The sequence below is a fragment of the Triticum aestivum genome, chromosome 4D (genome assembly GCF_018294505.1).
Source record: "Triticum aestivum cultivar Chinese Spring chromosome 4D, IWGSC CS RefSeq v2.1, whole genome shotgun sequence".
Lineage (NCBI taxonomy): Eukaryota > Viridiplantae > Streptophyta > Magnoliopsida > Poales > Poaceae > Triticum > Triticum aestivum.
In genome coordinates this window covers 348,998,855-349,024,271 of record NC_057805.1, presented here as the reverse complement: position 1 = coordinate 349,024,271, position 25,417 = coordinate 348,998,855, and positions in this window count along the sequence as shown.

Here is a 25,417-nt window from a genome sequence, read left to right as displayed (position 1 = left end):
GAGAAACTTTGTCCGTATGAGGACTTGGATCCATATGAAGAATTTGATCTGGGGTTCCTATTCTTCACAGGGGAACCGTTCCTGCAGTTAGTGCCAACATATCTAGCAAATACTTCACCATTCTGATTTTTGAACAGTTTATAGTTGGAGTCAAATGACTCATCAGAAGAATGAGAAGATTCACATGTAAAGCTAGATAAATTGGATGGATCAACTGGAGGTCCCTTTGCAGCAACCCATGAAGTTTTTGGGTACTTCTCAGGCTTCCAATATGTACCATCAATATTGAGTTTCCTCTCAAAGGCAATACCCTCTTTCCTAGGGTTCCTGTTGAGGATCTGCTTTTTAAGCACATCACAAAGAGTCTGATGCCCTTTGAGGCTTTTGTACATGCCTATCATGTACAATTCCTTCAGCCCTGCATCGTCAGTGATACTAGCAATGTCCTCAGATGAGGAATTAGTGATAGCAGAGGCAGGTGAGGAATTTGTAACATTAGAAGCATTTGAACATTCAGGTGAAGAATTAGCAGATTCACATTCAATGCATTTCAAACATGGAGGAACAAATTATTCCTGAGCAGCGCTGATTTGTTGAGCAAGTAATGAATCGCGCTCCTTCTGAAGATCTTCATAACTCACTCTTAGCTTCTCAAGATCTTGCTTTCTCTGAAGAAATTCATAAGAAAGCTTCTCATGATCAGATAAGAGAGTGTTATGTTGATCTTGAAGGGTGTCATACTTAGTATGAAATCTCTGAAGACTTTCAGCCAAAGCTTTTGACTCATCCATTTCTTCACCCAACATATCATCGCTCCTATTTAGCATGTATTGAACTTTTTCCAAAGCTCTTTGTTGTTTAGTGGCAAGGGAAGCAAGTTTGACATAGCTGGGTCCAAATTCATCACCAGATTCATTATCACTAGACTCGGATAGGTAGCATTCAGTTACCTCAGCACTTTTTGCCATAAGGCATGATGAAGAGGATGATGATTCTCGTTCGAATGTCATTGCTTTGAGAGATTCCTTGAAGTCCTCAAACCAAGGATCATGACGGGTTCGATGACCTTCATGGACCTCAGAGAGACGGTCCCAGATAAGCTTCACATGATCGAGATGCATGATGTTCCTGAACTGATTTTGAGACAGACAGGAGCAGATGTCATCCTTCGCCGTGAGATTGAGAAGAGTGTACTTGCGAATGTCATCAACTTCCGCCATCTTGCACAGATCGGTAAGACCAATCTTAGTGACGGTCCACAGCTCGCTGTTCATCGCCATGAGGCGCTTCTTCATCATGGCCTTTCACTTGGGATACTCATGACCGTCAAAGACGGGGCATGACATAGTCTTCATTCCTGTGGTCGACATAACTAAAACTCCAGGCGGTTAAACCAAAATCACACAGAACAAGGGAGTACCTTGCTCTGATACCAATTGAAAGTGCGTTATATCGACTAGAGGGGGGGTGAATAGGCGATTTTTATGATTTCTTTACTGAGGAATTTGCAGTTGAGGAAATTCCTTAGCGAAGAACTACTTGCAGCGGAATAAGTACTCAGAAGTAAACATAACAGAACACAAGCATGGTCATCATGATGAAATGAAGACAAGCACAGAGTACAGAAAGCGTAACCGCAGGATAACACAGAATGAAGACAAACAGACTGAAGAAATTGAACTGAGGAAATTGAGAAAGTCTTCAGTCAAAGTCTTCAAACACAGATATGACAAGCACACAACACAGTTATGAGGAAATGAAAGAGTTGAGGAAATAGAACCAGTTGGCTTGGTGAAGACAATGATTTGGTAGACCAGTTCCAACTGCTGTCTCAGTTGTACATCTGGTTGGAGCGGCTAGGTATTTAAACCTGAGGACACACAGTCCTCACCGTATTCTCCTTGAGCTAAGGTCACACAGACCTCGCCCAATCACTCGTGGTAAGTCTTCAGGTGACTTCCGAACCTTCACAAACTCGGTCACTCGGTGATCCACAATTCCTCTTGGATGCTCTAGACCATGACGCCTAACCGTCTGGAAGAAGCACACTCTTCAAAGGTAACAAGCGTTGGATCCACGCAAGATCAATCTCTTCATTGATGCTCAATCACTTTGGGTTTGTAGGTGTTTGGGTTTGGGTTTTCCTCACTCGATGATTTTCGCTCAAAGTCCTCGGAGGATGGGATGCTCTCAAATGAAGTGTCAGTTTCTCTCGAAACAGCCAACCAACTAGTGGTTGTAGGGGGCGGCTATTTATAGCCTAGGGAGCAGCCCGACATGATAAGACATAAATGCCCTTCAATGATATGACCGTTAGGTGGGTATAAATTTTGGGACAGCTGGCGCATAGCACAGCAACGGTCGGAAATTTGAGACTCAAATTCCTCAGGGCTACCATGTTCCTGACAGTGTAGGCAATCCGCACTGGCGAATTCCTAACTCCTCAGTCAGAACAAATTCCTAAGAGACCAGAAGAACTTCCTCTCTGTCACTGAAGAATATGACTGAACTGTATGAGATTTCCAATGGCTTCACTCGAAGGGATTGGTAGGTGTAGGATTTTGAGTTGAGCATCACTTGGAAATTTTTCCTTAGTATTTCCTCGACCCCTTTAACAGTACGGTGTTTTCTATGACTCAAGAAAGAGAAAATGAAACTACGAAAACAAAAGTCTTCACGCTTCATGTTCCTCGAATGAATACCAAGTCTTCAAGGTCACACCAATTTCTTCACTTTCAAAGTCTTCAGAAATCCAAAGTCTTCAGTCGAAGAACTTCATTTTTAGGGGTCAACTTTCTCTGTAAATATCAAACTCCTCATAGACTTATAGACCTGTGTACACTCATAAACACATTAGTCCCTTAACCTATAAGTCTTCAATACACCAAAATCACTAAGGGGCACTAGATGCACTTACACTAGTGTGCTTAGCATGGAAGATATTGATAACTGATGGCCGTGAAGTAAATGAGAAGGGTGCGTGTCTCAAAATATCCTTTATCTCTATTTAAAAACTTGAGCTCTGGCACCTCTGCAAATCACTGCTTCCCTCTGCGAAGGGACTATATATTTACTTTTATGTTGTGTCATCACCTACTAAAACAAGCGCTAGAACCTGAGAGCATAGCTGTCTTGACTTATGCATTGTGTGTAGCTAATGTTGGGTGCATCATGACTAGATCTTTTTCTACCATGAATTACAATGTTTAGTCGCTTCTTGAACTTTGGAGGTGCTCTGCATTTATGTTTTGCGGTCTCAGGAAGGGCTAGCGAGATACCATTATTGTCATATTATATCATGGTTGTTTTGACAACGTGTTGCCGTTTGAGATATCTTATTATTGCTCGCTAGCTGATTATGTCATTGATATGAGTTAATATAATTTTTAAGAGTTATTGTCGGCATGGTTAGTTATAATGTTGGCTGAAAACCTAGGTGTTGTTTAAGCTTATTTATGCAAACAAGAGCAAAAGAGTTCGTAAAAGTTTTTCCTTTTCACTTTCAGTTTATAAACTGAAGTGCTTGAGGACAAGCAAAGGTTTAAGCTTGGGGGAGTTGATACGTCTCCAACGTATCTACTTTTCCTAACAGTTTTCCTCTTGTTTTGGACTCTAATTTGCATGGTTTGAATGCAACTAACCCCGGACTAACGCTGTTTTCAGCAGAACTACCATGGTGTTGCTTTTGTGCAGAAATAAGAGTTCTCAGAATGGAACAAAACTTTGCGAGGAATTTTTATATAATAAATAAGAATTTCTGGAGCCAAGACCTATCGGAGAGGGGCAAGTGGGTGGGCACAACCCACCAGGGCGCGCTCCCCTCTCCTGGCGCGCCCAGGTGGCTTGTCCACACCTAGTGGCCCCGAAGACCATGAAACCGACGCTATAAAATCCTATTTTTCCAAAAAAAAGGAGAAAGAATTATCGCGATCCACGAGACGGAGCCGCCGTCACCTCCTGTTCTTCATCAGGAGGCCAGATCTGGGGTCCGTTTGGGGCTTCGGAGAGGGGGATCTTCGTTCTTCGTCATCACCAACCCTTCTCCATTGCCAATTCCATGATGCTCCCCACCGGGAGTGAGTAATTCCTTCATAGGCTTGCTGGTCGGTGAGGAGTTGGATGAGATTTATCATGTAATCGAGTTAGTTTTGTTAGGGCTTGATCCCTAGTATCCACTATGTTCTAAGATTGATGTTGCTATGACTTTGCCATGCTTAATGCTTGTCACTTTGGGCCCGGGTGCCATGAACTCAGATCTGAACCGTTTATGTTATCATCATTATATTCACGTTCTAGATCCAATCTTGCAAGTTATAGTCACCTACTACGTGTTATGATCCGGCAACCCCGGAGTCACAATAGTCAGGACCACTCCCGGTGATGATCTTAGTTTGAGGAGTTCATGCATTCACTATGTGTTAATGCTTTGTTCCGGTTCTCTATTAAAAGGAGGCCTTAATATCCCTTAGTTTCCAACATGGACCCCGCTGCTACGGGAGGGTCGGACAAAAGATGTCATGCAAGTCCTTTCCCATAAGCACGTATGACTATTTACGGAATACATGCCTACATTATATTGAAACTGGAGCTAGTGCGTATCGCCCTAGGTTATAAACTGTCTCATGATGAATATCATCCAAGAATTCACCGATCCAATGCCTATGAATTTATCTTATATTGTTTCTTGCTAAGTTACTACTGCTATCATCACTGTTACACTTGCTACAAAATTACTGCATCACTGTTACCGTTACCATTTCCGTTACTTCCATACTACTTTGCTACTAAATATTTTGCTACAGATATTAAGTCTTTCAGGTGTGGTTGAATTGACAACTCAGCTGCTAATACTTGAGAATATTCTTTTGGCTCCCCTTGTGTCGAATCAATAAATTTGCGTTGAATACTCTACCCTCGAAAACTGTTGCTATCCCCTATACTTGTGGATTATCAAGACCTTCTTTTGGCACCGTTCCGGGGAGCATAGCTCTATTCTCTGAGTCACTTGGGATTTCATATTTGTTGGTCACTATGAAGAATTTGAAAGATACTAGAACCAAGATTTTCCCTCTACTACGAGGGGAGGTAAGGAACTGCCATCTAGCTCTGCATTGATTCACCTTCTGTTTGAGTAAACTTGCAACACCTACACCTACATTGATTCTGATATGTCGCATGCTACCGATGATGCTACTTCTACTATGAATGATGCTTATTATGCTACTACTTTGCTTGATAAAACTGTGCCACTGGGCGAATTACTTGATGTACATCTTGCTACAGGTTCGAACTATTGATTATGCTGAAGATGATGATATTTCAGAAACTGATGAAATTATTGAAAACTGAAAACTTTGAAACACCTGATAAGACTAGCTCTCCTAGATATGAACTTCCTATTGTACCTGAGGGTTATATTATGGATGAAGAAACTGCTAGAGACTTTTTTGCTTGCAATGATAGAGATGATCTTAAGAAACGGTTAGCTAAGCTGAAAGAAAAGTCTTGAATGCTAGAATGTAATATGATCCTAAGTTTGCTACTTCACCTATCTTTTGTTATTGATAAGGATTATGAATTCTCTGTTGATCCTGAGTTAATTACTTTGGTTGAATGTGATCCTTTCTATGGTTATGAATCTGATACTATTGTGTTATAGCCGCCCTATTTATTCATGAGAAAACAAGCTATTACTTTATTCTCAAATTATTTCCTTTCTCATTAAAGGGTGATGCTATAGCTTGGTACAATACTCTTGCTCCTAGTTGTGTGCGTAGTCCCTAGGACATGATTTATTACTTCTCTGAAAAATATTTTCCTGCTCATAAGAAACAAGCTGCCTTACAGGAAATATTTAACTTTTTTCAAATTAAAGAAGAGAGTCTCCCACAAGCTTGGGGGAGGCTTTGCCAGTTACTTAATGCTTTGCTTGATCATCCTCTTAAGAAAAATGAAATACTTGATATCTTCTATAATGGACTAACCGATGCTTCTAGGGATTTCCTAGATAGTTGTGTTGGTTGTGTTTTCAGGGAACGAACTTTTGGCAAGCTGAAGAATTATTGAATAACATATTGAAAAATTATGATGATTGGACTCTTCCTGAACCAACGGCTAAAACCACTCTAAAGAAGAGGGGTATATTATATCTCAGTCCTGAAGATATGCAAGAGGCAAAGAAATCTATGAAGGAAAAAGGTATTAAAGCTGAGGATGTTAAAAATTTACCTCCTATTGAAGAAATACATGGGCTTAATACACCACCACTGCCTAAGGTGGTAGAGGTAAATTCTCTAATGAAGTTCAATGATAATGACAATCCTCACAATATGCACCCTAGCCAATGCCTTTATGAGTTTGAAAACTATATTAGAAAACAAGATCACTTCAACGCAAATGTTATGAAACAATTGAAATACAATTCTGATATGATTGCTCGCTTGAGTGACTTGTTATTTAGAATCTCAAATGGTGTTAGAGGTGTTGGAAAATATGCTTCTATGGTTCAAACCCAGTTAGAACAAGTTGCTAAATCTCAAAGAGAATTGCTTGATGAAATGAATCATAATATACATGACTTTGTTGTTAGAGTTGCAACTAGAGGAGGTAAAATGACTCAGGAACCACTTTATCCTGAGGGACACCCAAAAAGAATTGAATAAGATTCACAAAGAGTTAACACTGATGCACCTAGTCCTTCTAGAAAGAAAAAGAAAAGGAAAAATGATAGGACTTTGCATACTTCTAGTGAACCTGAAATAGAAAAACCTCCTGATAATGATAATGAAACTTCTAGCTCTGATGCTGAAACTCAGTCTGGTAATGAACACTCACCTAGTGATAATGAAAAAGATAATGATGAGGTTCATGAAGACACTCAAACAAATAATAAAGAACCAGACAATGATGTTGAGATAGAACCACATGTTGATCTTGATATCCCACAACCTAAGAATCAAAAGTATGACAAAAGAGACTTCATTGCTAGAAAACACAGTAAAGAAAGAGAACCGTGGGTTCCAAAACCTATGCTTTTTCCACCCAAGTCAACTAAAAAGAAAGATGATGAAGAATTTGAACGCTTTGCTGAAATGTTGAGGCCAGTCTTTTTGCGTACTCGCTTGACTGATATCCTTAAAATGCATGCCTCCTTATGCAAAGTATATGAAAGACATCATCACCAATAAGAGAAAAATACCGGAAGCTGAAATCTCCACTATGCTTGCTAAGTATACTTTTAAAGATGGAGTACCTAAAAAACTTGGAGATCCGGGAATACCAACTATACCTTGCTCTATCAAAAAGAATTATGTGAAAACTTCTTTGTGTGATTTAGGAGCTGGTGTTAGTGTTATGTCTTTCTCTTTATATAAAAGACTTGACTTGAATAAACTCACACCTACTGAAATATTTTTGGAAATGGCTGAGAAATCAACTGCCATACCTATCGGTATTTGAGAGGATGTGCCCGTTGTTGTTGCTAATGTTACTATTTTGACTGACTTTGTTATACTTGAGATGCCCGAGGACGACAACATGTCGATTATCCTTGGTAGACCCTTCTTGAATACTGCAGGGGTTGTTACTAATTGGAATAAAAGCAAGGTCACTTTTCATATCAATGGTAATGAGCATACGGTGCACTTTTCGAAGAAACAATTCCAAGTGAATGGTATTAATGTTATTGAAAAATCTCCGACAATCACTATTGGAAGCTTTCAAATACCTCTACATACTGTTAAAAAGAAATATGAAATGATTATTGATGGGGACATTCATATCCCCATTGAGGTAACTTAGTGATTTACAAAAGTTCTTCGGTTTCATGCTAATCGAAAGTGGTTGTTAATAAGACCTGATCAACCTTATTAATGGATCATTTTTGAGTGGTATGAAGTTGATGAATTTAGTAAGCACTACCTTGTGTCCCTACCTTTTGTTTTCTGTTTTTATTAGTGAAATAAAATAAAATGCCATGCTTTGTCTGTTTTCTGAATTTCCCGTGCAATAAAAAAATGACCCCAAAACAAATGTTCTCAGAATGCCCTGAAAATTTAATATGTTTTTTTCTGAATATTTCTGAATTTCTGGTGCAAATAATATCAGAGGGAGGTGCACCAGGTGGGCACAACCCTCCTGGGCACGCCAGGACCCCCAGGCGCGCCTTGGTGGGTTGTGGTCCCCACGAGGGCCCCCTCACTTATCCCTTCAGCCCACTTCATCACTTACCTCCAGAAAAAAATCTCCATTGCTCTCTCTCCCGTGTTCTTGCTCTGAAACCCGCGGATTTCGATCTCTTTGCCCGAAGCTCCGTTTTCGAAACTGTTTCGGGGGATCGTTGCTCGGTATGTGACTCCACCGTTTATCCAATTAGTTTTTGTTTTAGTGTTCATATTTTGAATAATTAGCTACTCTTGGTGCTGCTGTAGATGAGCTTGCATGTTGAATTCTTAGAGTTCTAAGTAGTTTGAATGCTTGCTATGGCCTCTATGCATCCCTATGAGTAGTTGGTATCAATTTTGTGAAGTTTTGTTGAGAAAATTTTGTGGGCTAATAAATTTCAGAATTTTGTTCATAGGAAAACCATGAATATCTTTAGGAAGTTTGGCTCTAAGAAGAACTCCAAGGGTGTTATTGGGGAGTCATCTGATAGTGATCTCCATCTTTGGAGGTTGGCGGAAGTATGGCCGCACACTCCGTTCCTGGAAGAGGCTGGAATCCTTCAGGAGTTCACACAATATGCTGCTAATGCCGGCCTCACCGACTTCATCGCAGATGAGTGTGAACAGCACCAAATCCTCACAAACATCTTTGTTCAAAGTTTTACTTTCCTTCCTAGGAATAATCCTCCTGAAGTGAGCTCTGATTTATATGCTGAAAACCATCAGATACCACTTACTGAATTTTCTGACATATGCATGATCCCTTCTGATGGGAGCTTAGCCGAGCCTAGGCAGGCGGAGTTTGAGACCTTTTATCGCACTTTGACCGTGGGAGATGAGAGAGGGGTATGAGCTATCACTCCTGCTGGCTTGCATTTTCCTGTTGTTCATTACTTTGCTCTTTTCATTGCGAAATGCTTGCTTGCTAGAGAGAAGGTGGGTGCACTTAGTTCACCAGACCTTGCTGTTTTACGTCATGCACTAGAGGGCGACAACACTTATAGCTTGGGAGATATTGTGGCTCGTCGCCTCCATATTAATAAGTCCAAGGGGAAAATACATGGTGGGATTTTTGCTACTCGTTTGGCGGCTCACTTTAATGTTGAGATACGCCCTCATGATTACTCTCTGACCAAAGTTTACCTAGACCGTGCAGCCATGGATCACCACCATTTTACTGATATCGAATCTCCTAACATCTCTATTCCATATAACCTGGTTTTTAGTGTGAGGACTCATGACATTATTCCATTGCATGCTCCTGCTTTGTTTGATTCTGTTGCCAGGGGCGGATATAGGATCATGCCTGCGGACATCCTCGCCTACCGGAAAGCTCAGGCTGCTGCGGAGGCCGCACAAGAGGAGCCTCAATAGTGGGATGAGTGGATGCCCGCTCCACAGTACCCCTACTACCATCCAGGCTACTGATCGACTACCAAGTTAGGCCAAAAGCCTAAGCTTGGGGGAGTATGTATTTCCACCGATTTTACATTCATGTCCACTTATTTCATTTGTCGGTGTTCACACTTTTTCATAGTATCATCCATGCTTAGATTTATTTTCTTGCTTTCTTCTTGTGTGTTTGATAAACTTTATAAAAACACAAAAAATAGTTGTAGTTAGTTTACTTTCTATGCATGCTTAGTAGTAATATTAAAAAGAAAACCCAAAAATATTTCCTTGTTCTTCTTTTGCTTGTTGGGAGCTTTCCCGTGTAAATAGTTTTTCTCGGTTTTGCTTTTCCCTTTTATTTGCTTGTTCAAGAAAACCAAAAACTCCAAAAATATTTCAGTGTGTTTCTCTGATTTTCTTTTATTTTTATTCGAGATGTACCAAGGAGAAGACCACGATGAAAATGTTGAGTGGCTCTCATATGAATAATTGTTGATCTAATAAATAGCACATTTTACCTTGTCTTCTCCTGTTGTATAAAATGTTTGCAGATTCCAGCTTAGTCCATGACACTCTTGCACTATTATTATTTCCATATAGTTCGGTCATGCAAGTGAAAGGCAATAATGACGACATTAGATGAACTGGCCGTGGCAGAGAGAAACTGGTATGAACTCGACTTGTTCTGTTTGTGTAAATATGTTTAACCTAGTATCCATGATTCAGCCCATTATGACTAAACATGTTTGCAATGACAATTAGAGATTATAGTTTCTCATGCCATTCATAAGTAGCTTGGAGTGGATAATGATTTATCTTGGATATCAACATTGCGTTAAGATGATTGTCATGTAGTATGGTGATATGGTATACTCCTCTGAGTGTTCGAGTGGCTTGACTTGGCACATGTTCATGCATGTAGTTGAATCAAAACCAACATATCCTCTATGATATTTATGTTCATGGTGTTCATATCCTACTCATGCTAGTGTCCAATTTTACTTATGCATAATGCATGTTCATGACTGTTGTTGCTCTCTAGATGGCCGCTTCTCAATCTAATTGCTAGCCTTTGCCTGTACTAAGTGGGATTTCTGCTTGTACATCAAAAACCTTGAACCCAAAGTTATTCCAGATGAGTCCTCCATACCTACCTTTATGCGGTATTACCCTGCCGCCCTAAGTAAATTTGCATGTGCAACCTCTAAAAACTTCTAAATAAATATCCTTTTTGTGTGCCTGGATCGTTCATGGAAAGACAGGAGGTGGTCGGTATCTTCCATGCTAAGCGGGTTATTCTCAGGTCGAGTGTTTATTCACTCGCCATCGCACGAGAAAAGTGTGGTAATAGGGATGCCCAGTCCCAAACTCAAAAATGCAAATAATTAAACAAAACTCCCTCGGGACTATTGTTGGTTTGGATGGCACTCGTTGTTTCGGACAAGCCGTGGAATGTGATTGTTGGTGGAGGGGGAGTAAACCTTTATTTTTATCACTTGGGAACCGCCACTAGCTGAAAGTGCGTTATATAGACTAGAGGGGGGGTGAATAGGCGATTTTTATGAATTCTTTACTGAGGAATTTGCGGTTGAGGAAATTCCTTAGCGAAGAACTACTTGCAGCGGAATAAGTACTCAGAAGTAAACATAACAGAACACAAGCATGGTCATCATGATGAAATGAAGACAAGCACAGAGTACAGAAAGCGTAATCACAGGATAACACGGGATGAAGACAAACAGACTGAAGAAATTGAACTGAGGAAATTGAGAAAGTCTTCAGTCAAAGTCTTCAGTCAAAGTCTTCAAACACAGATATGACAAGCACACAACAGAGTTATGAGGAAATGAAAGAGTTGAGGAAATAGAACTAGTTGGCACTAGATGCACTTACACTAGTGTGCTTAGCATGGAAGATATTGATAACCGATGGTCGTGAAGTAAATGAGAAGGGTGCATGTCTCAAAATATCCTTTATCTCCGTTTAAAAACTTGAGCTCTGGCACCTCTGCAAATCACTGCTTCCCTCTGCGAAGGGGCTATCTATTTACTTTTATGTTGTGTCATCACCTTCTAAAACAAGCGCTAGAACCTGAGAGCATAGATGTCATCACTTATGCATTGTGTAGCTAATGCTGGGTGCATCATGACTGGATCTTTTTCTACCATGAATTACAATGTTTAGTCGCTGCTTGAACCTTGGAGGTGCTCTGCAGTTATGTTTTGCGGTCTTAGAAAGGGCTAGCGAGATGCCACTATTATCATATTATATCATGGTTGTTATGACAACGTGTTGCCGTTTGAGATATCTTATTATTGCTCGCTAGCTGATTATGTCATTGATATGAGTTAATATAATTTTTAAGAGTTATTGTCGGCATGGTTAGTTATAATGTTGGCTGAAAACCTGGGTGCTGTTTAAGCTTATTTATGCAAACAAGAGCAAAGAGTTCATAAAAGTTTTTCTTTTTCACTTTCAGTTTATCAACTGAATTGCTTGAGGACAAGCAAAGGTTTAAGCTTGGGGGAGTTGATACATCTCCAACGTATCTACTTTTCCTAATGCTTTTCCTCTTGTTTTGGACTCTAATTTGGATGATTTGAATGAAACTAACCCCGGACTGACGCTGTTTTCAGCAGAACTACCATGGTGTTGTTTTTGTGTAGAAATAGAAGTTCTCAGAATGCAACAAAACTTTGCGAGGAATTTTTATATAATAAATAAGAATTTCTGGAGCCAAGACCTACCGGAGAGGGGCACTTGGGTGGGCACAATCCACCAGGGCGCGCCCCCTCTCCTGGCGCGCCCAGGTGGGTTGTCCCCACCTGGTGGCCTCGCAGACCCTGAAACTGACACTATAAAATCCCATTTTCCAGAAAAAATCTAGGAGAAAGAATTATCACAATCCACGAGACGGAGCCGCCGTCACCTCCTGTTCTTCATCGGGAGGCCAGATCTGGAGTCCGTTTGGGGCTTCGGAGAGGGGGGTCTTCGTTCTTCGTCATCACCAACCATTCTCCATCGCCAATTCCATGATGCTCCCCACCGGGATTGAGTAATTCATTCATAGGCTCGCTGGTCGGTGAGGAGTTGATGAGATTCATCATTTAATCGAGTTAGTTTTGTTAGGGCTTGATCCCTAGTATCCAATATGTTCTAAGATTGATGTTGCTATGACTTTGCCATGCTTAATGCTTGTCACTTTGGGCCCGGGTGCCATGAACTCAGATCTGAACCGTTTATGTTATCATCATTATATTCACGTTCTAGATCCGATCTTGCAAGTTATAGTCACCTACTACGTGTTATGATCCGGCAACCCCGGAGTGACAATAGTCGGGACCACTCTGTTGGGTAACGTAGCAGAAATTCAAAATTTTCTACGCATCACCAAGATCAATCTATGGAGTAATCTAGCAACGAGGGGAAGGGGAGTGCATCTACATACCCTTGTAGATCGCGATGCGGAAGCGTTGCAAGAACGCGCATGAGGGAGTCGTACTCGTAGCGATTCAGATCGCGGTTGATTCCGATCTAAGCACCGAAGAACGGTGCCCCCGCGTTCAACACACGTGCAGCCCGGTGACGTCTCCCATGCCTTGATCCAGCAAGGAGAGAGGGAGAAGTTGAGGAAGACTCCATCCAGCAGCAGCACGACGGCGTGGTGGTGGTGGAGGAGCGTGGCAATCCCGCAGGGCTTCACCAAGCACCGCGGGAGAGGAGGAGGAGGGAGAGGGGTAGGGCTGCACCGAAAGAGAGACGTTCCCGTGTGTCTTGGGCAGCCCAAACCTCAACTATATATAGGGGGGGAGGGGGCTGCGCCCCCCTTAGGGTTTCCACCCCCAAGAGGAGGCGGCCAGCCCTAGATCCCATCAAGGGGGGCGGCCAAGGGGAGGAGAGGGGGGCGCCCCACTAGATGGGCCCTAAGGCCCATCTGGACCTAGGGTTTGCCACCTCCCACTCTCCCATGCACCTTGGGCCTTGGTGGGGGGGCGCACCAGCCCACCTAGGGCTGGTCCCCTCCCACACTTGGCCCACGCAGCCTTCTGGGGCTGGTGGCCCCACTTGGTGGACCCCCGGGACCCTCCCGGTGGTCCCGGTACATTACAGATTTCACCCGAAACTTTTCCGGTGACCAAAACAGGACTTCCCATATATAAATCTTTACCTCCGGACCATTCCGGAACTCCTCGTGACATCCGGGATCTCATCCGGGACTCCTAACAACATTCGGTAACCACGTACATACTTTCCCTATAACCCTAGCGTCATCGAACCTTAAGCGTGTAGACCCTACGGGTTCGGGAACCATGCAGACATGACCGAGACGTTCTCCGGTCAATAACCAACAGCGGGATCTGGATACCCATGTTGGCTCCCACATGTTCCACGATGATCTCATCGGATGAACCACGATGTCGGGGATTCAATCAATCCCGTATGCAATTCCCTTTGTCTAACGGTATGTTACTTGCCCGAGATTCGATCGTCGGTATCCCTATACCTTGTTCAATCTCGTTACCGGCAAGTCTCTTTACTCGTTCCGTAACTCACATCATCCCGTGATCAACTCCTTGGTCACATTGTGCACATTATGATGATGTCCTACCGAGTGGGCCCAGAGATACCTCTCCGTTTATACGGAGTGACAAATCCCAGTCTCGATTCGTGCCAACCCAACAGACACTTTCGGAGATACCTGTAGTGCACCTTTATAGCCACCCAGTTACGTTGTGACGTTTGGTACACCCAAAGCATTCCTACGGTATCCGGGAGTTGCACAATCTCATGGTCTAAGGAAGTGATACTTGACATTAGAAAAGCTCTGAGCAAACGAACTACACGATCTTGTGCTAGGCTTAGGATTGGGTCTTGTCCATCACATCATTCTCCTAATGATGTGATCCCGTTATCAACGACATCCAATGTCCATGGTCAGGAAACCGTAACCATCTATTGATCAACGAGCTAGTCAACTAGAGGCTTACTAGGGACATGGTGTTGTCTATGTATCCACACATGTATCTGAGTTTCCTATCAATACAATTCTAGCATGGATAATAAACGATTATCATGAACAAGGAAATATAATAATAACCTATTTATTATTGCCTCTAGGGCATATTTCCAACACACTCCTGGTGATGACCGTAGTTTGAGGAGTTCATGCTTTCACTATGTGTTAATGCTTTGTTCCGGTTCTCTATTAAAAGGAGGCCTTAATATCCCTTAGTTTCCAATATGGACCCCGCTGCCACGGGAGGATAGGACAAAAGATGTCATGCAAGTCCTTTCCATAAGCACTTATGACTATTTACGGAATACATGCCTACATTATATTGACGAACTGGAGCTAGTGCCGTATCGCCCTAGGTTATAACTGTCTCATTATGAATATCATCCAACAAGTCACCGATCCAATGCCTACGAATTTATCTTATATTGTTCTTGCTAAGTTACTATTTCTATCATCACTGTTACACTTGCTACAAAATTACTGCTATCACTGTTACCGTTACCGTTACTGCTAGTACTATTATCAAAACTATCATACTACTTTGCCACTGATCACTTTGCTACAGATAATTAATCTCCAGGTGTGGTTGAATTGACAACTCAGCTGCTAATACCTTCAAATATTCTTTGGCTCCCCTTGTGTCGAATCAATAAATTTGGGTTAAATACTCTACCCTCGAAAACTGTTGCGATCCCCTATACTTTTGGGTTATCACACCTCCTGTCATTCCATGAATGATCCAGACACACAAAAGGATATTTATTAGAAGTTTTTAGAGGTGGCACATGCAAATTTACTTAGGACGGCAGGGTAATACCGCATATAGGTAGGTATGGTGGACTCATCTGGAATAACTTTGGGTTCAAGGTTTTTCATGTACAAGCAGAATTCCCACTTAGTACAGGCAAAGGCTAGCATTTAGATTGAGAAGCAGCCAACTAGAGAGTAACAACGGTCGTAACATGCATTATATATAAGTAACATTGGACACTAGCATGAGTAGGATATGAACACCATGAACATAAATATCATAGATGCTATGTTGGTTTTGATTCAACTACATGCATGAACGTGTGCCAAGTCAAGCCACTCGGACATTCAGAGGAGGATACCATATCATCATACTACATCACAGTCATTTTAACGTAATGTTGATATCCAAGATAAGTCATTATTCACTCCCAGCTACTTATGCATGGCATGAGAAACTATAATCTCTAATTGTCATTGCAAACATGTTTAATCATAATGGGCTGAATCATGGATACTAGGTTAAACATATTTACACAAACAGAACAAGTCGAGTTCATACCAGTTTCTCTCTGCCACGGCCAGTTCATCAAATGTCGTCATTATTGCCTTTCACTTGCATGACTGAACGATATGAAAATAATAATAGTGCAAGAGTGTCGTGGACTAAGCTGGAATCTGTAAACATTTTATTCAACAGGAGAAGACAAGGTAAAATGTGCTCTTTATTAGATCAACAATTATTCATATGAGAGCCACTCAACATTTCCATCGTGGTCTTCTCCTTAGTACGACTTGAATAAAGGGAAAAGAAATTCAGAGAAACACACTGAAATATTTTTGGAGTTTTTGGTTTTCTTGAGCAAGCAAATAAAAGGGAAAAGCAAAACGAGAAAAACTATTTACACGGGAAAGCTCCCGACAAGCAAAAGAAGAACAAGGAAATCTTTTTGGGTTTTCTTTTTAATATTACTACTAAGCATGCATAGAAAGTAAACTAACTACAACTAATTTTTTGGGTTTTCTAAAGTTTTTCAAACACACAAGAAGAAAGCAAGACAATAAATCTAAACATGGATCATATAATGAAAAAGTGTGAACACCGACAAATGAAAATAAGTGAACCAGAATGTAATGTCGGTGGAAACACGTACTCCCCCAAGCTTAGATTTTTGGCCTAACTTGGTAGTCGATCAGTAGCGTGGATAGTAGTTGGCGTGGTAGCTCACGGAGGCTTTTGGTGCGGATGCCTCGGCCTGCCGTGCTGCCTCCACTGCTGCGTTGTGAGCTCGGGCCTCACTCTCAAGAACAAAATATCTTCCTTTGCTGTGATAGTCAAAAAGAGCAGGCGCAGGCAAATATGTGTGCACAATAGATTTTTGGTTAAACAATAGATTATAAGTGAAGTTATCAACCTTTCCCTTGAGAATCTTATGATCTTTTAAGGTGTCAAAATCTAAATACTGTGTGAGTAGGATAGGATCAAAGGGCAAAGGTGAAACACCCAGCCCTCGTGCTAAACGCGTGGCATATATTCCACCATAGAAATAGACACTATTAGTGTTGTGCTGAAGTCTGCATGCAACAATCGCTCAAAGGTTAGAATTCCTTTCACCGGTAAGAGCGGTGCGTATGAGGCTCAAGTCTGGAGCACAAAGTGTACTACAGTCTTGCTTGCTTACTATACATTTCCCATTAAATAATGCAAAGTACTGAATTGCGGGAAAATGAATGCTCTTTATTCTACCTTGTGTCACTCCGCTCGTCTCACCGCAGCAAAGGCTAGTTAAGAATGTTTGGTACTCAGCCCTTGGCGGTTCGTCAAGCGAACCCTAGAATGGGAGTTTGCAGTGGTAAGCAAAATTCTTTAGTGGGATGGTAAATGGATTATCATAAAGCATAAACGACACCCTAGACTCATGAGGAAGGAATTTAAATCCTTTGACAAATGATTCAGTGAGAAGGTGGCGTTGTTCGCACTTATCTGAAAGGTAGGGACCGAGACCGGCATTGTGAACATATTGCTCAAATTCCTCCTTAATACCCACACACATTATATACTCATCGCAAGGCCATAAGCATGTTTTGGTGGCGGCATCTCGAGTGGAACTTTCACTTGGTTCAACATATGACCGGCGAGTGGAGCTGTCACTAGAAGATGCCCCCGAGGGTCGCCTCCTCGAAGAACCCCTTCCAAAAAGGTTCATCATATTCACGTACAATTTTCTGGAAAAAAATTAGTGTCAAAAATTTATCAACAAAACTCTATATGATTGATAGCAACTACTCATAGGGATACATAGAAGCCATAGCAAGCATTCAAACTACTTAGAACTCTAAGAATTCATCATGCAAGCTCATCTACAGCAACACCAAGAGTAGCTAATTATTCAAAATATAAACCAACAAAACAAAAACTATTTGGACAAACGGTGGAGTCACAAACCAAGCAACAATCCCCCGAAACAGTTTCAGAAACGGAGCTTCGAGCAAAGAGATCAAAATCCGCGGGTTTGAGAGCAAGAACACAGAGAGAGAGAGCAATGAAGAAGTGAGGGGGCCCACGTGGGGACCACAACCCACCAGGGCACGCCTGGGGGTCCTGGCGCGCCCAGGTGGGTTGTGCCCACCTGGTGCACCTCCCTGTGATATTGTTTGCACCAGAAATTCAGAAATATTCAGAAAAAATCGTATTAAATTTTCAGGGCATTCTGAGAACATTTATTTTTGGGTCGTTTTTTATTGCACGGGAAATTCAGAAAACAGACAAAACATGGCATTTTATTTTATTTAACTAATAAAAACAGAGAACAAAAGGTAGGGACAGAAAGTAGTGCTTACTAAATTCATCAACTTCATACCGTTCAAAAATGATCCATTAATAAGGTTGATCAGGTCTTATTAACAACCATTTTTGATTACCATGAAACCGAAGAACTTTCGTAAATCACTAATAAGTTACCTCAATGGGGATATGAATGTCCCCAACAAAAAGCATTTCATATTTCTTTTTGACAGTAGGTAGAGGTATTTGAAAGCTTCCAATAGTGATTGTCAGAGATTTTTCAATAACATTAATACCATTCACTCAGAACTGTTTCTTCGGAAAGTGCACTGTATGCTCATTACCATTGATATGAAAAGTGACCTGGCTTTTACTGCAATCAATAACAGCCCCTCAAGTATTCAAGAAGGGTCTACCAGGGATAATCGACATATTGCCGTCCTCGGGCATCTCAAGTATGACAAAGTCAGTCAAAATAGTAACGTTAGCAACAACAATGGGCACATCCTCACAGACACCGATAGGTATGGCAGTTGATTTATCACCCATTCGCAAAGATATTTTAGTAGGTGTGAGTTTATTTAAATCAAGTCTTTTATACAAAGAGAAAGGCATAACACGAACACCAACTCCTAAATCACACAAAGCAGTTTTCACATAATTCTTTTTGATAGAGCAAGGTATAGTTGGTATTCCCGGATCTCCAAGCGTTTTAGGTACTCCATCTTTAAAAGTGTAATTAGCAAGCATAGTGGAGATTTCAGCTTCCGGTATTTTTCTCTTATTTGTGATGATGTCTTTCATATACTTTGCATAAGGAGGCATTTTAAGGATATCAGTCAAGCAAGTACGCAAAAAGACTGGCCTCAGCATTTGAGCAAAGCGTTCAAATTCTTCATCATCTTTCTTTTTAGTTGACTTGGGTGGAAAAGGCATAGGTTTTTTAACCCATGGTTCTCTTTCTTTACCGTGTTTTCTAGCAATGAAGTCTCTTTTGTCATACTTTTTATTCTTAGGTTGTGGGTTATCAAGATCACCAGGTGGTTCTATCTCAACATCATTGTGTGGTTCTTTATTATTTGTTTGAGTGTCTTCATGAACCTTATCATTATCTTTTTCATTATCACTAGGTGAGTATTCATTACCAGACCGAGTTTCAGCATCAGGGATAGAAGTTTCACTATCATTATCAGGAGGTTTTTCTATTTCAGGTTCACTAGAAGTATGCAAAGTCCTATCATTTTTCCTTTTCTTTTTCTTTCTAGAAGGACTAGGTGCATCAGTGTTAACTCTTTGTGAATCTTGTTCAATTCTTTTGGGTGTCCCTCAGGATAAAGTGGTTCCTGAGTCATTTTACCTCCTCTAGTTGCAACTCTAACAACAAAGTCATGTATATTATGATTCATTTCATCAAGCAATTCTCTTTGAGATTTAGCAACTTGTTCTAACTGGGTTTGAACCATAGAAGCATGTTTTCCAACACCTCTAACACCATTTGAGATTCTAAATAACAAGTCACTCAAGCGAGCAATCATATCAGAATTGTATTTCAATTGTTTCATAACATTTGCATTGAAGTAAATCTTGTTTTCTAATATAGTTTTCAAACTCATAAAGGCATTGGCTAGGGTGCATATTGTGAGGATTGTCATTATCATTGAACTTCATTAGAGAATTTAACTCTACCACCTTAGGCAGTGGTGGTGTATTAAGCCCATGTATTTCTTCAATAGGAGGTAAATTTTTAACATCCTCAGCTTTAATACCTTTTTCCTTAATAGATTTCTTTGCCTCTTGCATATCTTCAGGACTGAGATATAATATACCCCTCTTCTTTGGAGTGGGTTTAGCCGGTGGTTCAGGAAGAGTCCAATCATCATAATTTGTCAACATGTTATTCAATAATTCTTCAGCTTGTCCAACAGTTCTTTCCCTGAAAACACAACCAACACAACTATCGTCCCTAGAAGCATCGGTTAGTCCATTATAGAAGATATCAAGTATTTCATTTTTCTTAAGAGGATGATCAGGCAAAGCATTAAGTAACTGGCAAAGCCTCCCCCAGGATTGTGGGATACTCTCTTCTTTATTTTGAACAAAATTTAATATTTCCTGTAAGGCAGCTTGTTTCTTATGAGCAGGAAAATATTTTTCAGAGAAGTAATAAATCATATCCTGGGGACTACGCACACAACCAGAGCAAGAGTATTGTACCAAGAATCACCCTTTAATGAGAACGGAAATAATTTGAGAATAAAGTAGTAGCGAGTTTTCTCACCATGAGTAAAAAGGGTAGCTATATCATTCAACTTAGTAAGATGTGCCACAACAGTTTTAGTTTCATAACCATGGAAAGGATCAGATTCAACCAATGTAATTAACTCTGGGTTGACAGAGAATTCATAATCCTTATCATCAATTAAAGATAGGTGAAGTAGCAAACTTAGGATCACATTTCATTCTAGCATTCAGAGATTTTTCTTTATACTTGCATAATAATTTCTCTAGATCATCTCTATCTCTGCAAGAAAGAATATCTCTAGTTGTCTCCTCACTCATAACATAACCTTCCGGTACCTTAGGCAATTCATATCTAGGAAGGTTAGTTCTAGCAGATGATTCAGGAGATTCAGTTTCTAGCTCACCATCAGACTCAACAACATCATGTTGTATTACTCTAGCAATTTGTTCATCAAGAAAGTCACCAAGTGGCACATCATCATCATCAAGCAAGGTACTAGCATCATCATAAGCATTATCCATAGCAGAAGTAGCATCATCAATAACTTGTGACATATTAGAATAGATAGCCTGTGGTGGTGTTGCAAGTTTAGTTATAATAGAAGGTGAATCTAAAGCAGAACTGGTTGGCAGTTCCTTACCTCCCCTCGTCCTTGAGGGAAATATCTTAGTCTTAGCATCCTTCAGATTCTTCATAGTGATAATATGAATAATCCCAAGTGACTCAACAAATATAGCCATGCTCCCCGGCAACGGCGCCAGAAAAAGGTCTTCATAACCCACAAGTATAGGGGATCACAACAATTTTCGAGGGTAGAGTATTCAACCCAAATTTATAGATTCGACACAAGGGGAGCCAAAGAATATTTGAAGGTATTAGCAGCTGAGTTGTCAATTCAACCACACCTGGAGACTAATTATCTGCAGCAAGTAATCTGTAGCAAAGTAATATGATAGTTCCGATAATAGTAGCAGCAGTAACGGTAACAGTAACAGTGATAGGAGTAATTTTGTAGCAAGTGTAACAGTGACGATAGCAGTAGTAACTTAGCAAGAACAATATAAGATAAACTCATAAGCACCGGATCGGTGACTTGTTGGATGATATTCATCATGAGACAGTTATAACCTAGGGCGATACGACACTAGCTCCAGTTCGTCAATATAATGTAGGCATGTATTCCGTAAATAGTCATACGTGCTTATGGAAAGGACTTGCATGACATCTTTTGTCCTACCATCCTGTGGCAGCGGGGTCCTACTGGAAACTAAGGGATATTAAGGCCTGTAAGTGCATCTAGTGCCACCCCTATTTGGTTTTGGAGTATTGACGACAAACTTGGTTGAGGGACTGATGTGTTTGTGAGAATTACAGGATAACACAGGTAGTAGTCTCTTATTGATTCGGTTACCTACCAGATATGACCCCTAAAAATGTGTGAAGACATTGAAGACAATGGTGGTTCGTGAAGACATTCACGATGAAGATTATGACATGTGAAGACATTCATATGAAGACTATGGAGTGCGAAGACATAGTTGTTTCGTAGTTTCCTTTTCTTCTTTGTTGAGTCATAGGAACCACCGTACTGTTAAGTGGGGTCCCAGTGAACAAAGTCGGAGTGACTGAAGTGATGCTCAACCAAATCCTATGTCTTCGAGCGAAGACAATGAGAGCAAATCTTATCAAGAGCTGGATGAGTCAGCTTTACTTGTAGCCCAAGTCAAGCTGTCGCGTGTGTTTGAAATCCGACCGTTGGACACGTGTCGGTTCCTTAGTGACCCAGGGTCATTTCGGACAAATCAGGTCGGGTTGCCTCCTGGCTATAAATAGCCCACCCCCTACACAATAAATTGGTGGCTGCTCAGAGTTAGTGCACAGCTTTTGTCATTTGAGAGCAACCCACCTCCGAAGCATTTGAGAGAGAGATCCTTACGAGGACAAAGCCCAAAACACCCAAAGCCAAAGAGTGTTAGGCATCACTGAAGTCTTTCTGTCGACGTGACATGAAGACTTGTTACACTTGAGGATTGTGAATCCTCCAGCCGGTTAGGCGTTGCGTTCTGAGCATCCAAGAGCCATTGTGGATTGCCAGTGAACGAAGTCTGTGAAGGTTTGGAAGTCTACCTTGAAGAGTTACCAGAGTGATTGGGCGAGGACTAGGTGTCCTTAGCTCAAGGGGAATAAGGTGAAGACGCCGTCTTCTGAGTTAAATCTCAGCCTCCCTAACCAGACGTACAGTTGTCACAGCAACTGGAACTGGTCTACCAAATCCTTGTCTTCACCAAGCAACTGGTTCTATCCTCCACTTCCCTTTACATTACAGTTTGTCTTCGTGAAGTCATTTCCTGCTTGCATGATCTGATTGTCTTCACTGTGTGAAGACTATTTGTTGTGTTGCTTCATACTGTCTTCCATCTTGATCCATACTACCTAGCTATTGATAGTCTTCGTGCTTTCACTTCATTGCTTACTTGACTATGGCTTGTCTAGTGTAGTCTACCTTCCGCTACATATTAATAGGTTCATTTCTACTATTTGTCTTCAAAACCCTCGTGTTTTGAAGACTTTCATAAAAATCGCCTATTCACCCCCCTCTAGTCGATAACTAGCACTTTCAATTGGTATCAGAGCAAAGTGCTCCCTTGTTCTGTGTGATTCGGTTTAACCACCTGGAGTTTTAGCTATGTTGACTGCAGGGATAATCAAGGTCTCCGCTGCGTGCCCTGTCTTCGATGGCACTGATTACCCCTACTGGAAGAATAAGATGCGTATGCATCTTGAAACCATTGACGTCGACCTTTGGTATGTCGTCAAGAATGGCGTTCCCAAGGTCGGTGAAGGTGTCACCGCTGCTGATGTCAAGAGGTTCATTCAACTGGATTCAACTGCCAAGAACATCATCTGTGGTCATCTGACCAAAGGACAATACGGCCATGTGAGTGCATTGGAAACCATGAAGCTAGTCTGGGACTGGCTCTCCAAGGTCAACGAAGGCGTCTCAACTCAGATAGACTCAAGGATTGATGTTCTTCGCAACCTCTTCAACCACTTCAAGAGAAATGACAATGAGAATGTCCAGCTCATGTTTGATCGCCTCACAGATATTACAAATGAGCTTCGAGCACTTGGCGCCACTGAGATCACCAAGCACGAAATCGTCAAGAAGCTTTTGAGAGCACTTGACAGCTCATTCGACACCCTGGCGCTGATGATTCAAGAACGTCCTGGCTTCAAGACTCTCGATCCGTCTGACATACTTGAGAGGCTCAACACACATGAGTTCTAGTTATTTGAGAAGAGAGACATCTATGGCCCCAACTATGGCCGAACTCGCGCTTTGAAGGCAAAGGTTGTTTCCTCATCTGAAGAAGAATCTGACTGCAGTTCTGGGGATCCTGAAGACATTGGAAAGGAGCTAGCTATGCTCGTGAAGAAGTTCCAGAAGTTCTCCAGGAAGAAAGGTTTCAGAAAGTCTTCAAGATCCAACTCAAGAAATTATGAAGCTTCTACTCGTGACCACAAGAATAGAACATGCCACAAGTGCAAGAAACCTGGTCACTACATCTCTGAGTGTCCTCAATGGGACAATGTGACCAAGAAGAAGAAGAAGAGCAAAGAATATGATTCTGATGACAACAAGAAGAAATCCTCAAAGTCCTCATCAAAGTCCTCATCTCACAAGAAGAGCTCATCGAGCAAGGCTCGTGCATTTGTTGGCAAGGAGATGGATTCAGAGGAGGAGTCTGCTTCGGAGGAGGCGGAGGTGGAGTCTGAGGAGGAGTCCGATTCAGGTGTGGCTAGCCTGGCTCTGGCTTCAGCGTATGTCGCCAAGTCCATCTTCAACACCGAAGACAATGGCCTCGTCCCTAACGCTGATGCTAATGATGAGGATGACTCTGCTCCTACCTACTGCTTCATGGCACGTGGTGCCTAGGTAAACTCATGCGATGCTTACTTTCAAACTTCCAGTGAAGATGACTCTGAATGTGAATCTAAACCTAGCTACAAAACACTTGCTAAAATTGCAACTGAACAACAAACTGCTATGGAACATATTCAAAAGTTTCTAGACAAAAGCGATGACCTGTTGGACGTGGAAATCACTCGAACTCAGTCCTTAATTGAAGACATAAAAAATCTTCATGTTAAGTACGAGGAACTTGAAAGTCGTCATGAAACACTCTCAACTACTCATGAGAAGCTTTCCTATGATTATCTTCAAAGTAAGCAATAACTTGAGAACTTGAGAGCGACTCATAAAGATCTTCAAAAGGAGAACGAGTCACTCCGCGCTCAACAGATCAGTTCCGCTCAGGAAGGTTTTGATCCACCATGTCTAAAATGTCTTGAGCGTGATAATGTTGTCTCTGTTGCTGAATGTTCTACTACTGCTACTGTTGCAATATCTTCAGCTGCTAATGTGGTAACTAACACCTCTACTGGGGATACCACCACTATTGCTGATGAGAATGCTAGATTGAAGACATTGCTTGAAACAGGAATGTACAAAAGTCTCAAAGGGCATCCGACATTATGTGATGTCCTCAAGAAACAGATTCTGAACCAAAACCCTAGGAAATAGGGTGTTGGGTTCGAGAGGAAAATGAATGTTGATGGTTCATACTGGAAGCCTGAGCAGTACCCCAAAACCACATGGGTTGCTGCAAAGGAACCTTCAGTGGATCCATCTACCTTATCTGGCTTCACTTGTGCTAACCCGATTATCATTGATGAATCCTTTGATGCAAACTATAAACTGTTTAAGAATCAGAATGGTGAAGTGTTTGCCAGGTATATTGGTACTAACTGCAGGAACGGACCACCTCTGAAGAAAATCTGGGTGCCCAAAAGTTGTCTTGAGAAGCTTCCCGTGAATGTCATCATGACACCACCTAGGAAGAAGACAAACCCCAGACCAAAGGCTTCATATGGTCCAAAGGCTTCATACAGATAGAGGACTCACCAGAGTCACCCTAACGCCAATGTTTTGCATGGAAACCATACCCAGACTTATGAATATGAGTGTGTTTCATCAAACTGCTATGTTCATAAGACCAAGAACTTTT